Genomic DNA, 14,882 nt, shown 5'->3' with positions numbered 1-14,882 from the left:
GACATGAGATAGGGACTCCTCTATTGCCTTCCCAAAGTCCAGGATCTACCACATAGAGTGGTCTTCCTCAAATAGGCCAAGTGCAAAGGATTTTTAATTGAGTTAGATCATGGATCAAGAAGGCAAGTGTAGGTTATTTGCAAACTCAGGATAGCTGCAGACAAAACAACCTGGCTGGTTGATCTCTGGCTTCTGTTTTCAAAAAAGAGGTTATTCATTATTGATGAGAACTGAAAATATCTCCATCATCTACTACCCTAATTTGATGAAATAGCTTGTTAACTAAAACAGTGGTGCCTGAAATAGCTATTGATTTAATCTTTTATTTAGGGGCAAGCGAATTTCCCGTGGTCAGGAGTGGATGGGGGTACAAATCACACTGGCAAATTGAGATGTATACCCAAGCATTAATTCTCCTGCTCCATCCAAAGTCAGGTGCCTCCATTAGTCAAAGAGCCAGATGTTGACATCGTAAGTACAACAAATCAAGAAAACACACCATGTAAAACCTATATAGAAAGGAAACTGGGCAGCCCCCAAGCTTCTTTCAAGAAGCCACATCCTTCATATTCTGACAAAATTATGGTCGTGCATGAAAATGAAGGGGTGTTGGGCCTATGTTTGAAAGACGAATTGACAGACCCAAGGAGAAGCAGTGTGTAATTCAAGTGACATTTAGTCAAGCAACCGGAGACAGGGCTTATATGAAGTTTCCAAGGGCCCCAGTGCCATGATTGGCAGAGTTCCTCTGGATGTTCCTGATAACTCCAATTTGGAGAGTTCTTTAAATGAATTATTTTGAGCCTACTTGTGGAGTACATCGGATTCCAAGGGTAGACTTAATAAAATGTCATAAACTGGATGGAGTCACACAGAATTAATTTGTTCTCTCATCGTTCTGGAGGTAGAATTCTGAAATCAGTATGTAGGCAGGGCTGAATTATTGAGAGGCTTTGAGGGTAAATCTCTCTGGAGCCTGTCCTCTAGATTTTGCTGGTGGCTGGCAATGGATGGCTTTGGTTGTCAGGAGAATGTATCATTTCAGCTTTCCCCTCCATTTTCCTTTCTCCTGCATCTCCACGTTCTCATCCTTCTGTGCTTATCTCTGTGTCCAGCTCTCCCTTTATAAGGACATTAGTCATGTTGGATTAGAGCCCACTCTAAAGATATCAGGTTAAATTGATGACATCTGCACAGATCCTGTTTTCAAATAATGCTACTGTCTGAGCTATGCCTGTCAGAATTTCAACTTATATTTTGGGGAGATGAAGTTCAAACCATCACAAAGAGTCATAATGCATGGGCTGAACTGAATTAGTTCACTAGACTTTCTTAAGACAAGATAAAGGCAAGAGATTTTTTTTTTCCTCCTATGGACATATAATTACTTTGGGAACGAGAATTTCAACAGAATCATCATTTAAAGAATCATGATAGGCTGTCAGACATGGTATAGCATTTCTTCAAAAAGTAGAATCCACAGATCACTTCCAACAGAATTCCCAAGGTGAAGGTGGTTGGTAAATATTAAAAACATAGGTATATCAGAACCACTCCAGAATTTCGTGAGAAAAGAGCAATCAACTGACATCTCTGTTTATCTTCCAATGTATCTTCCTCTGTCCTGTTCCATCTGGCTGGCATGACAACTTTTGAATTTCATCTTGAAATTTTTTGTTGTCATTTTGTTTTTGTGGGTATTTTTGTTTGTTTATTGTATTTACTTAGGTTATACATAGGGTAAAATGGCTTTTTCTTGTTTTCTGATAGGGTGACAACTACTCTTTGCTTTGTTAATTCATCCTCCATCTGTTAAATGTCCTAAAAATTATCTCCCTATATATTTGTTTATTTTCTAGGTGTCTGCCTATTACCTAACATAGATAAACCCACTTGTTTTTTAAGCAGGAACATATTCTCTGTCTTTAGTGGCTCTTATTCATTTCAAGGATATGGCTGAGGACTTCACCAACCAGCCACTCAAGAGAATCCTGGGCCACAGAGCACATTGTAGAGCAGGTGGCTTTTTCACAGCCTAGCAGAAACAGCTGTGACCTCCAGAGAGTTTTCCTCTTCCCTTTTGCAAGACAAATAACTGTTTCTTCTATTCATTCCCCATATCGTCTTCCTTGCATCTTTATTGACAATAATTTTCTTCTGTCTTAAGGGAATTCTTGTTTCTATTTCTTGTCTTTTATTAAATTGTGAGCTCTTTCAAAGTTGTAATTGTATGTTATGCCTTTGCTTTATGCAGTCTACATGCTAGGGTGATGGCAGACATAATGTGAATATAAGAAGTGAATTGCATTGTGATAATCTTTAATAATACTAATAATACATGTCATGTAGAAAAATTCTGGAAGTATGGAATTTTAGATGATAAAAAAATACTGCAAGTGATAAAAGTAATAACCCAATTTATTTCTGTTACTTTTCAAATCCATTCAAAATAAATATAGGCAACTATCAGGCTCTACACATAATTTAATACTTTTCATAATGGTAATACTGTAGAAACATTTCCTCCATGGAATCTATGCATAGAATGTTAGTGTTTTAATAGCTACTTTATTATCCACTATATGAATACAAGAGCAATTGCCTTATTTATTCTATTGTGTTTTGAATATAAATCAAATCTTAATGGACATCTTTGTGTATAACTTTGTTAGGGAAACCTTATTTATTTATTTATTTTGGAAGTTGAATGTCCATAATAGAATTACAAAGTCAAGGGTTAATTTCTAACACATAATTGTGATACTAAACACTAAGGGCTGCTCATTTTTCCCAAAATAGAATGAGAGTATTTATCATAATCTTCAAAAATATGCATATACAAGCAGTCTTTTAATTAAATAAACTTTTGAAAATTACAAGAAACAGAAAATATTTGCACTGAGATTAAGTCAGCAGTATAGAAATTTGGGCAAATTGGGTGTTCTTCAAAGGCCTGGTGAGGGGGAAAATGGAGGCTGAAGTGCAGCCTTTGTTCCATTGCCAAGCTGAGCATCTGAAGCTGTATCTTTCCAGGGACTTTAACTAGTATGAAGATGCCATCTGCTCAGCAAGCCGTGTGCCCATCTGGAGAGGGTGCGCTCTCTGATTAGCACAGAACATTCCTAGAGGCCCACTGTGGCCCTTGCTAGGAGCTACTGGGGGTGGAGAGTTCCAGTACACATCTTTCACTTTGTTGAAGAAATAGCTATTCTGTGGGGCTAAGTTTTAGAAGGATCCGGTGAAGAGCATTGACTATTGGGGCTCTGCGGTGGCAAGGACCTCTGAATATTTTTCAGATGATGTCAAAGATTTCCAATTTTCTGTCCAGTCTTACCATTCCCTGCAATTTACCTACCCCCCCCCCTTGCTGCCTCCCCATGTCTGCTTGTTGATCCATGCTGACTTTTCCCCTTATGCACCTGTCATCTGTTCCCCTTTGCCCTTAGACATATTTGGGTCTTTTAAGGCTTAGTTCACCACAGCTGTAAACCCTGATCTCTGTAATTCTATTTTAGTGAAGACGTGACTTCCTTTGAATTTGTAGAATGTGTGTTTGGCTTTTTTTTTTTTTTTGAGAATCACAATGAGTTGGTTGTATATACAAGCCTTGGAGCCCTTCAGGCTAGATGTAAGCCTGTCCATCACTTGGCTGCATGCAGAGAGGCAGTAGTAATGTTTCCTAATCTATACCTCAGTTTCCTCCTGAGTAAAACAAGATAATAATAGAGCATTGGCTCAAGACTCTGGTGAAGAGTGATATGTTAATATTTAATTCAGTACAGCACTAGGAAAAGAATGCTTCTGTTTGTTGGTTGGTTTTCCTATTGTATTCTTTGCCAAATGATTATTTTTCAAAAGCATATATTATATCTTATATATTTTTATTCTCAGGGATTCTTGCATTAGAAAAATCCTAAATAATTATTAGTTGGTCAATGGAATGAATACACATGAGCTTTTGGTGACAGGCAGTAAGTAGATGATTTCACATTGTTTCCCCCTCACCTTTTTTTTTTCCGTTTGTTTTTTCATACATTTAAAATTTATAGAGAATCCACTGTAAGAATGGAAAAACAAAAGAGGGTCACTTTCCTGGACTCAGGATTCCCCATCAACAGGCTAATGATCAGATGTGCTAAGAATAGTACTGTGAGAAAGCTGAACAAACAGAAAGCCTGGCAGCACAAAGAATGGATGTCTGCCCCAGATCAACCAGGGGCAGTTTGTGCTATGCCACAGTCACTGTGGCATTTCTGATTAGTAAGAGTTCTATTTAGTACTAAGGAAAAGATAAAAAGAAAAACTGGAAGGCCCAAAAGTTTCCTTAAAACCTTGACAACAATTACCACCCCAGAAAAAACATCAAGCCATCGCTGACAGTGTTTCTACAAGAAAGGCTAAGATTTTCCCAACTCATTGTAGACCTTGTGTATAAGCCAGGATAAAACAACAGCAGAAACAATCCTTTGTACATAGTTCATAGGCCCAAACATCTCTCCTCCAATGAAAGTTAAGTATGAGGTATGTTCATGTCCATATTGTCTAAGTCAACGACTTTTATTTGTTGCCCATTTAGGAACCAGCCAGGCATTGAACAATGTATTGTATAATTGCAGCCTCATATTGAAGAAAGGCAATTTAGTTGCAATTAGTGTTAAATAATTTATTTATGAAATGCCAGGATATGCATTTGTGTTCTATCATTTATTTCCAGTCTGGTGCTGTGGGTGCCCCATTAAGTTTTAAACTACAAGGTCATTAACCCGCAGTTCTGCTTGCAGTCACATTACTCGATTGTCTTCTGTTCCTCTCTGCTTGGCATAGCATCATTAAGCCCATTTGGATCATTTATCTGTAGCTACTTAATTCCTTTGTGGTCACCTAAAGATTCTTTTCACTACTCATTAAGCAGACGTGAGCTGTGCTGAAAGCAGTTGGCTTTCCTTGAGCATCTATCTGATGGAGAACCAAAACTGAGCCGCACCCCTTTAGTTCTCACTAGCTGTTCACATTCGCCTGTTGTCATTATTGATCCAAGAAGCTCAACAGAGCTCCATGTTCCAGACCATCCAAGTGTTGAGGGTCTTCACAGCACTTATCACACGATGAAGTATATTAGGGGTAGATTTTGAAAGCCATATTCTGAAACTCAGACACCATTTTGCCATGTGATTCTCAATCTGGTGCATTGGTGAAAATGGATCTTTAATATAAACTCATTTCCAACTGCTTGTTTAAATAACAGGTACCAGAGTAAGAAATAAATGCTATTTATTGAATTCCTTTTACTTATGCAGTAGGAAATATTGATATGGAACTTTTCATGTCCATGGCCCAAGTCAAAATCCTCAACTCTACATTGCATTTTACAGACAGATTAGCTTAAGTGCAGAGAGTTTACATAAAGTAATGCAGCTAAGATTTAAACCCAAGCATATTGGAATCCAAAGCTCTTTCAAATACCTCAAACTCCAGGTGAACCTGTAACATTGCTGTATGCAATTGATCTTATGAAAACTGATTATACTGTCTGAGAATTAAATATTTTGCCTTTATTCTCCTCCTCCCTCTTAATGGTCAATTATTAGCCACTAATGTCATGCACACAGAGAGTAATCAGGAACTGGAGGAAGAAATAAAAGGTAATTACAGCCAAATTTTAACTACTGGTAATTCATGAGGAATGTGTTTGTTTGAGTGTGTTATGTGTATGTCCATGCTAAACATTTATGATATTATAAATAAAAGAGTGTGCCTACATTTAAGTGTTTGGATGCTGTATTGCTCAAATTGACTGTCCCTATCTCTATTACATGCACAACTTGGTTAAGACCTGACTTGTTATACATTTTCTACTAGATATTGGGTCTCACAGTGAAAATTCTTCAGACTTAATGTTCACATTTTATTAATTGCCCTCCATGGGGGAACTTTCTACTGTGTAGTTACAAGGTTAAAGGTAGAGGTGATAGCAATTGAGTGGCCTGCTTAGGCTTTAACCAGACAGGAAGACATGTCAGAGTTTATTGTTCCATCTTGACTTTAGGGACAAATTATTTCATTGCTTAATTCCATGAATGTGTTATTGGATTTTGGTCAGAGATACAGGGAAACGTTATTTTTGTCAGCCATTTTTGCTGCTGTGACTACAAGACTTGATAAAAACAATTAGAGAAGGAAAAGTTTATTTGGGGGCTCAGTTTCAGAGGTCTCAGTCCATAGACAACCAGCTCCATTCCTCAAGGCTCTAGATGTGGTAAAAGATCATGGAAGAAGGGTGTGGTGAAGGAAAGTGGCTCAAGGAAGCAGAAAGAGAGCTCTGTTCAACAAAAACAAAATATATACCCCAAAGGCATGACCCTGCCAAGGACCCACCTCCTCCAGCCACACCCTTCCTGCCTACAGTTACCACTCAGTTAATCCCTATCAGGAGATTAATTCACTGATTGGGCTAAGGCTTTCATAACCCAGTCATTTCACCTACAAACCTCCTTACATTGTTTCACACATGAGATTTGGGGGGATTCCTCGTATCTACACCATAATACATTTTGTCATTTTTTAAGTCTGTAGCAATTTAAAAGTATGTTGTGTTTGTAAGACCAATGCATATAAAAGGCACTAAAGAAGACAACAAAATATGTCTTCATATTCTACCTACTCTTCTTCCCTCACAGTGTCACCCTTCATAGATGGAGACAATATAGCATTTATTCAAAACACACTGAGGGCTTTGGTATTGAGAAAAAGATCTTGTAAAGACGCATGGTGTCTTTCTGGATGATGCCCCTGGTTTTATACAAATGTCAGTCACGGAGGCTCAGAGATGGTCAGGAGACAGCACGTGGCATAAACACAGTCATCTTATTCAGAACTTTGGTGACCTTGCATTGTCTTGCCCTTACTTTATCACTCTCCCCCCACAGCACTCTCAAACTTTAGAAAATCACAATGTCCTTTCTGTCATGCATCTTCTTGTCTTTCTCTTCCTCATACTTGTGAGCAGGCGTTCAAAAAAGAAACTGTGCTGTGTCTTATCTCCATCTGCTCAGTGCCCATCACAACCTGGCACACAGTAACAGGACATATATATCGCGATCTATAAAAGAAATGTGGCACTCATAGAGAGCAGGGTGACTTATAAATCAAAATGTCCTGATATTTGTCTTCCTTATTTGAAATGGACACAATCCTCACCTTTTCCAATGACATAATGTGAAGATGAGACAATAGGAAGGACACTTTGATTATTGAAAAGTGCAATATAAAAGTTGCCTTTTATATAGTTGCACAATTAATCATTTCTAACTAAGGAAAAATCTTCCTGTGTCAAATATGCTTGTTTATATATTTTCTACTATTAAACACACACGCACAACACTCTTACCAGGTAGGAAGACTGCAAAGCTTAAATAATGGTAGAATATTGCTATGTTGATTTTTTTTCTTCTACTTTTTGCTTTCTTTTGTTTCTCTTTCAAGAAAAATAGTCCATTTCATGCAAAGATGCCACTGTGCCATTGTCTTCTTAGATTATCTCTTTCAGTTCCTAGGATCCTTTAGTAGAAACTAGTGGTCCCTTGTCCAAGGTCCCATGATATTGTATAGCTGGGATTCAAACTCATCTGTTTCTGGCTCCAGAGTTGATCTTTCCCTTCCATGTCAACTGTCTCAGCCCTGGAAGAGTTCCTCACAGCCAACTAACATACAAACTATCTCTGTCTTCAAGATGGTATAGAAAAGAGGCTAAAATTCTAAGCTTGGGAGATGGACTTTGGTTCAAATTATTTTCTGTTATTTCATAATAGTTCAAGGAGTGACCCATTTCAGAATTTCTTTACATGGCCAATGGTCCTTCTTGCCTCCCAATGTTGTTATGACCATAAAGTAGCTGAAACAAAAATGTGTAACTCATGAAATAAAATTGAATGAATATACAACTCTTGTTTTAAATGGCAGTTACTGTCTTGAGATCCTTTTATGAAGGGACAAATTCTTTCCTTTTGCAATTAGAAATGTGGAAATGGCTTTATAATTGATAAAATATGGTTGTCGTTTCAATTTATACAAAATTGACTTGATCAATTTGATAATGAAACTTGTTGATTTTTTTCTATTGAGAGTAAATTTCTGGCTAGTAAATATGCTTATTTGCTTTTATTTCCCTGAAGTCTTGGCTATTTCAGTGAACTTTGACCATGATCTATCTATCTCTCTCTCTCTCTCTCTTTCTCTTCTCTCTCTCTCTCTCTCTCTCTCTCTCTTTCTCTTCTCTCTCTCTCTCTCTCTCTCTTTAAAAATTTTTCAAATTTGTTTTAATTAGTTACACATGACAGTAGAATGCATTTATGCACTTTGATATACATAGATGGGATATAATTTGACATTTTTCTGAGTGTATATGTTGCAGAATCATTGGTCATGTTGTCACATATGTATATTTATATACAGTAATAATGTCTGTTTCATTCTACTATCTTTCTTATCCCCACATCCTTCCCCTTCCCTCCCGTCAATTCCCTTTACCTAATCTAAGGTAATGTTCTTCTTCCCTAATGCCCCCTGCCTTATTGTGAATTAGCACCCACATATTAGAGAAAACATTTGGCTTTTGGTTTTGTGGGATTGGCTTATTTTATTTATCATTATATTCTTCAACTCCAACCATTTATTAGGAAATGCCATAATTTTACTCTTCTTTAAAACTGAGTAATATTCCATTGAGTATATAAAATCAACACCCATAAATCAAATGCATTCCTATACATCAGTGATCAATCCACTGAAAGAGAAATTAGAAAAACTACTCCATTCACAATAGCCTCAAACAAAATAAAGTACCTGAAAATCAATCTAACAAAAGAGGTGAAAGACCTAAACAATAAAAACTGCATAACACTAAAGAAAGAAATTGAAGAAAACCACAGAAAATAGAAAGATCTCCCATGCTCCTGGATAGGCACAATTAATATTGTCAAAATGGCCATATTTCCAAAAGCATTATACAGATTTAATGCAATTTCTATTAAAATGACATTCTTCATAGAAATAGAAAAAGCAATTATGAAATTTATTTGGAAAAATAAGAGACCCAGAATAGCTAAAGCAATCCTTAGCAAGAAAAGTGAAGCAGGAGGCATCACAATACCAGATGTTAAACTATACTACAGAGCTATATTAATAAAAATGGCATGGTATTGGTACCAAAATAGACTCGTAGGCCAATGATACAGAATAGAGGACACAGAGACAAACCCACATAAATATGGGTATGTCATACTAGACAAAGGTGCCAAAAACATTCACTGGAGAAAAGATAGCATATTCAACAAATAGTGCTGGCAAAACTGTAAATCCATATGCAACAAAATGAAATTAAACCTCTCTATCCCTGCACAAAAATCAACTCAAAGTGGATCAAAGACTTAGGCACTAGAACAGAGACCCTGCACCTAACAGAAGAAAAAATAGGCCCAAATCTGCACCACATCAGTCTAGGATCTGACTTCCTTAACAAGACTCCTAAAGTGTAAGAAGTAAAATCGAGAATTAATAAATGGGCTGGATTCAAATTACAAAGCTTCTTCTCAGCAAAGGAAACAATAACGTGAGGAGAGAGCTTAAGGATAGGGAGAAAATCTTTACCACATGCACCTCTGATAAAGCATTAATTTCTAGGATATATAAAGAACACAAAAAAACTTAACACCAAAAAAAAATAATAATCAATCAATAAATGGATGAAGGAACTGAACAGACACTTCACAGAAGAAGAAATACAACTGATCAACAAATATATGAAAAGTGTTCAACATCTCTAGCAATTAGAGAAATGCAAATCAAAACTGCTCTAAGATTTCATCTCACTCTTGTTAGAATGGCAATCATCAAGAATATAGGCAACAATAAATGTTGGTGAGAATGTGGTAAAAAATGTACACTCATATATTGCTGGTAGAACTGCAAATTGGTGCAACCATTATGGAAAGCAGTATGGAGATTCCTCAGAAAATTGGGTCTGGAATCACCATTTGATCCAGCTATCCCACTCCTTAGTTTATGCCCAAAGGACTTAAAATCAGCATACTCTAGTGACACAGTCACATCAATGTTTATAGCAATTCAATTCACAATAGCTAGATTATGGAACCAACCTAGGTGTCCCTCAATAGATGAATGGATAAAGAAAACGTGACCTTGATCTCTTTAATCTCTTCTTTCTTAAGGTACTCTCTCCATCCTCTTCTTTGGGAAAAGAAGAATAGACAAAGGATCAATATCCTGTATACCAGTTTTAAAGGTGGGAATTCACGGCCCATAGAGATTTTCAGTTTCACCATTGTCATGCAGTTCATTGATATCAAATTTCAAAGTCAAATTTTGCAGATTTGCAGCCCACATTCCTATCTGCTCTCCTGGAAACTCAGCTCCCTTGCCTCTGTATCAATAGGAGGATTATATACTTTTGCACAAGTCAATCATGTGGATCCTTATTGCTTTAAAAGCAGTAATTCCGCTATTCTTGATTCATAAATTGGGGTTCATTTGGAAAATAAATTCAGATCAGGCATATTTTGATGATCTGGTAGCACTCAGAGGAGTATAATAGTTAAGACCCTAAAAAGTACCAGGGGAATGGTACTAAGATGCTACTGGGTGAGTCCTTATAAACTTGAAAGTGATGTTCTGTACAAATGGAAGCAAAAATGCCAGAAGATTTTAGAAAAATAGGTCAAAAGATTTAGCAGAGCATTTAAAGTGGACACAGAAAGGAGGGTCAGGAAAACCACCCGATCTCTATGTTTTTCAGTAGGACATGGAAACACCAGGTTACCAAAGCAAGGAACTGGTAAGGGGGAGGGGTACTAGCATCATCAGGAGATGTCAGCATGGAATTGACCTCACTGTGAGTAACAGGATGCTAGACTACTGAACTAGTAGGCATGAGTGAGGCATTTAAGAATCAGAAAAGATCAAGCAGAATTATAACAAAGACTAGTGTATGAAGATCATCTATGGAATTGTGTGCATTTAGGGGCAGGCAGATTGCCAGTAAGTAATAATGATTATTCTATACAAATATGAGTATAAATTTTGGGAGTCTGAGGGCAACTTCCCCAATGAAAAATCATAATACCTTGTGTAGCTTTGGACTGCTATCCCAGGTAACCATACACTACAGGGCATCCAGATATAGAGAGAATCATCGAATCCAGCCTAACCCAGAAATTTGTCCCTTGAACCATGAGGTAAGAGCTATCATATTGGCAGATCCTAAAGACAGCCTCTTAAAATGACCTTCTCCCCTCACCAAGACAGAAAATTCAAGCAAAATACAGAGTGGAATGGTATAAACTGGAGGTATTCTAAAGCTTCAGAAAATTTAGCAGTGGTGCATCCATCCCATTATATCTCCATTGATTGCAGTGGTGTGGCCACTGTAAAAACCATGTAATCTGGAAAAGTAATTAATGAATTATCACAAACTCAACCATGTGGGCACCGTGGTTCCATTTGCAGTGGTCATGTGGTCTTTGTTAGAGCACAGTAGGATGACCTCAGGATGTATTTATAAAGCTGTTAATCTAGAGAATACATTTTTTTCCATCCCTAAAGGAAAGTGCATACAGAAAGTATATTCTCTTTCATGTGAAATTAGCAATAAGATTTATTTATGTCTTCCCCAAGGCTATGCTAACTTCTCTGCTCTCTGTCATTATATGATGCAAAGAGACTATCTGATCATACCCAGAATTTCACACTGGATCACTGTGTGTATGACATCATGCTATCATACCGGATATACAAGAAGAGACAATATACTGGAGATTATAGTAATTCACACATACTTCAAGAGGAGAATGAACCAACAGACACCGAGGCCCACTAACATCAAACAATATGTCCTGGCAGGCTGGAATATTCTTTTAAAGGACACATTATTGTATATTTTACTTCCTTCCACAATCAAGGATGCAAAACACCTTTTAGGACTCTTTAGGTTTTGAAGGCAGCCTGAGAAAACTTCTTCAGCCCACAAACGATGTGACCAAAAAAGCGGCTGGCTACCTTTGAGAGAGGCCCAAGGAAGAAAGGAAAAAGTGTGAGGCAGAGTCTGCTATGTTCACACAGTCCTGCCTCTTGCACCATGTCACTAAGCAGAGCCTGTGTGTTTGGAGATGTCAGGTAGACAAGATGCCATTTGTAAGTAATGAAGAGCTCCTGTGGAGCCCTCACAAATGGGCATCCCTAGAGATTTGGAGCAAAGCCATCCCAACCACAATATCGAGAGTTTGCTAAAAATAAAGCATCATGAGATGGGTGCTGCCCTGCCCTCTGAACCGCATGGAAAAGAAGATCTGGCCGGAAATAATGGTGAGTCAAAAGTGGCACATGCAGGCCCTGGCCTGAGTAAGCTACACACCAAATGCCCCCGACCCTCACGTCAACTACTACAGTCACACTCTGGTCTCCCTGAGTTATACTATGTTGGGCAGGGCTGGGAAGCAGGGGTGACATTTATGACTCACTCAGAAGAAAAAGTCTACTTCAAAATGACTATGTAGAAAGGTCTAACATAGAGGTACCAAATAGTAAAGGCTCTACAAATGCCAGCCATTCTCCACTATCATTTGTTGGTTCAGCCTCTGAGATAAAAATTTCCTTCTACTTAAAAAATTATTTTCTTTTCCTATTTTTTATCTTAGACTAATTGCTTTACTGTCTTTTCTTACCTTACCTGAACACGCCGCTTAGGGCAGAAAGCTGTATGTTGCTCTTTGTGGCTGATGGGTGGTTCAGCCCAACCAAGAAGTCTTTCCGGGCCCTGCCATAGACCAATGCCATGTTATACTCCTGAGTCTTGTCATTCCATAACAGCAGTGGTCAAACTTTGCTACCACGGAGAAGTTTCTTTGCCTTTCTTTATTTCTTCTGGAAAATGAAAACATCCATTAGTATATAATTAGCATTATATTTCCTTTTTAAAGCACTAGAAATCAATTTTTTTTGTATGAAAAGTTCTTTATGTTCTGATTTGATTTTTTTTTTAAATTCTGAAACAACTGGCTTTTAATGAGGTTTTTATTATCTACTGGAAGCCCACAGCCTGCCCTGGGTTCCTGTTGTGGTTTGCTCATCATTGATTGACCCACCCTGGCTTTCAGAGAACTCATCCCCCAACCTCTCTCTCTCTCTCTCTCTCTCTCTCTCTCTCTCTCTCTTTCTCTCGTTCATTGATCTCAGGGTTGGATAGTTTGCTGAGAGATCTCTGAGTTGAACATTGAGTAAAAATTAATGTAATTAAAATGCTGACCTTGTGAAGTACTTTCCACGTTTTAAAGGGAAACTTTTTCAGACCAAAGTGAAGGGGCACACAGATGCTTCAACTTCATTGCCAGAGAGAGTGCTCTAGTATTTATACTGATAAGCTCACTTCTTCAGCATCCTCTTCAGCTACTGAGCATGTGGAGCTATGGGTTCAAGTACACTTTTCATCGATACATCCCCAAAGAGGCTAAAAGATGTGTTTGTTTTATTGACAATAAAATCAAAAAAATTCCCCCTGGACTTAGAAGGGCCAGAAGGCTGGGGAATTCTATACTTAGGGGGAAAAATTAAAAAAAAAAAAAAAAAAAACCACAAAACAATTGAACACATAGCAGTTGTACTTGTCATAGAATGTTTATCTCAGAACAGAATAGGCCCTGGGGTGTGCTCAGTGAACAGTTCCATCAGAGAATTTTGCTGAATTCTCCTATTCAGTGAGTAAATAATTGGCCCTCACATATATGTACTAAGATACTCTATTTAGAGGACTAGATTGGCTTGGTTCCCATCCTGAATTCCTACTGGGTTTTGTTTTATTTTTGATAAATAGTCTTCTCTCTCACTTTAGTTTTGATAGGATATTTAGTAAAATTATCAGTCTAAAATAACTTTTGGCCAAAAATCATATGCAATGAGATATTACAGCAAATTTGAGAAACTTACTGATTTGTTCATGCAATAAATACTTATTTTATGCTTATTGTGCATATTCAGCACTGCTCAACACAGAGGAATGCAAAGATATGCAACACCATATTGTATCTTCACTGCCCAGAAAAAGAAAAATCAAGCAGACATTTATAATAATGGCAAGAGTCCTGAGGCAGTCAGCACAGAGAACATGTCTAGGAAGACCTCGAAAGGCTCTATTAGGAAATAACCATGGATCTAAAACAAGAATCATTAAGAGTGATCTCAGGGAAGAGGGGTAGAGCTCCGGCTAGATGTGAGAAAAAGAGAGGTTTTGACATTGGGGAGCCCTAGATAATCACATGGCAAGATCACGGAGTTAAGCGATGGAATGAATGGAGGGAAGTGGAGTTTAGGAGGTGTGCAGGGCCAGGTGATGCATGTACTTTATGCTGATGGTTTGGAGCAGCAGTGCTCCTCTCCCACACATGGCACTTGTAAAAATATGTATCACCACACATATAATATTATCAGTAAAATTAGTGTAAAAGGGTTCATGGTTCACTTTCTCCCCTGTAGGACATAGTCAGTTGCCCTATCCCCATCCATCCTCCTTACAAGGAGCCTCCCAACATGAATTTTGGAAAGTTCGAAGGTTATTGCAGTGTTCTTAACAGCATGTATGGGTATGGGTCAGAGGAATTCTGCTTTGTTTGCTAACTTTTAAACATCAAACATACTTGATCTTATTTTTCCAAATAAGACTACATGCCCCATTTGAATCAAATTATGATATGCCAAGATCATAGTAATGTTTTGAGCAACAAATAAAAAAAATTTAAAAAATAAATAAAAAGATATTAAATTTGAAAAAAAAAAATACTTGATCTTGGTAAATTCATAGGGTATACATCAAAATTGTT

At 37.6% G+C, this 14,882-nt stretch overlaps 1 long non-coding RNA gene across 38 annotated transcripts in view; it reads left to right on the top strand.

The window, feature by feature from the left end:
• Window positions 1-14,882, top strand: part of LOC107149875 — a 528,547-nt gene that overhangs the window by 139,011 nt on the left and 374,654 nt on the right. For 29 of the 38 annotated variants that reach the window (XR_007349161.1, XR_007349163.1, XR_007349165.1 and 26 more), the window contains one exon: window positions 10,227-12,375. The exons of 2 other annotated variants lie outside the window; for them this stretch is intronic. This is a non-coding gene — a long non-coding RNA (uncharacterized LOC107149875). Of the gene's footprint in view, window positions 1-330; window positions 472-10,226; window positions 12,376-14,882 lie in introns of all 38 variants that reach the window. 7 more of the 38 variants (XR_007349149.1, XR_007349144.1, XR_007349146.1 and 4 more) reach the window with 6 other exon arrangements.

Source organism: Marmota marmota, unplaced genomic scaffold (genome assembly GCF_001458135.2).
Source record: "Marmota marmota marmota unplaced genomic scaffold, marMar, whole genome shotgun sequence".
Taxonomy (NCBI): Eukaryota; Metazoa; Chordata; class Mammalia; order Rodentia; family Sciuridae; genus Marmota; species Marmota marmota.
The sequence above is the reverse complement of the archived record's forward strand: the minus strand, read 5'-3'. Positions and strand labels throughout refer to the sequence as shown.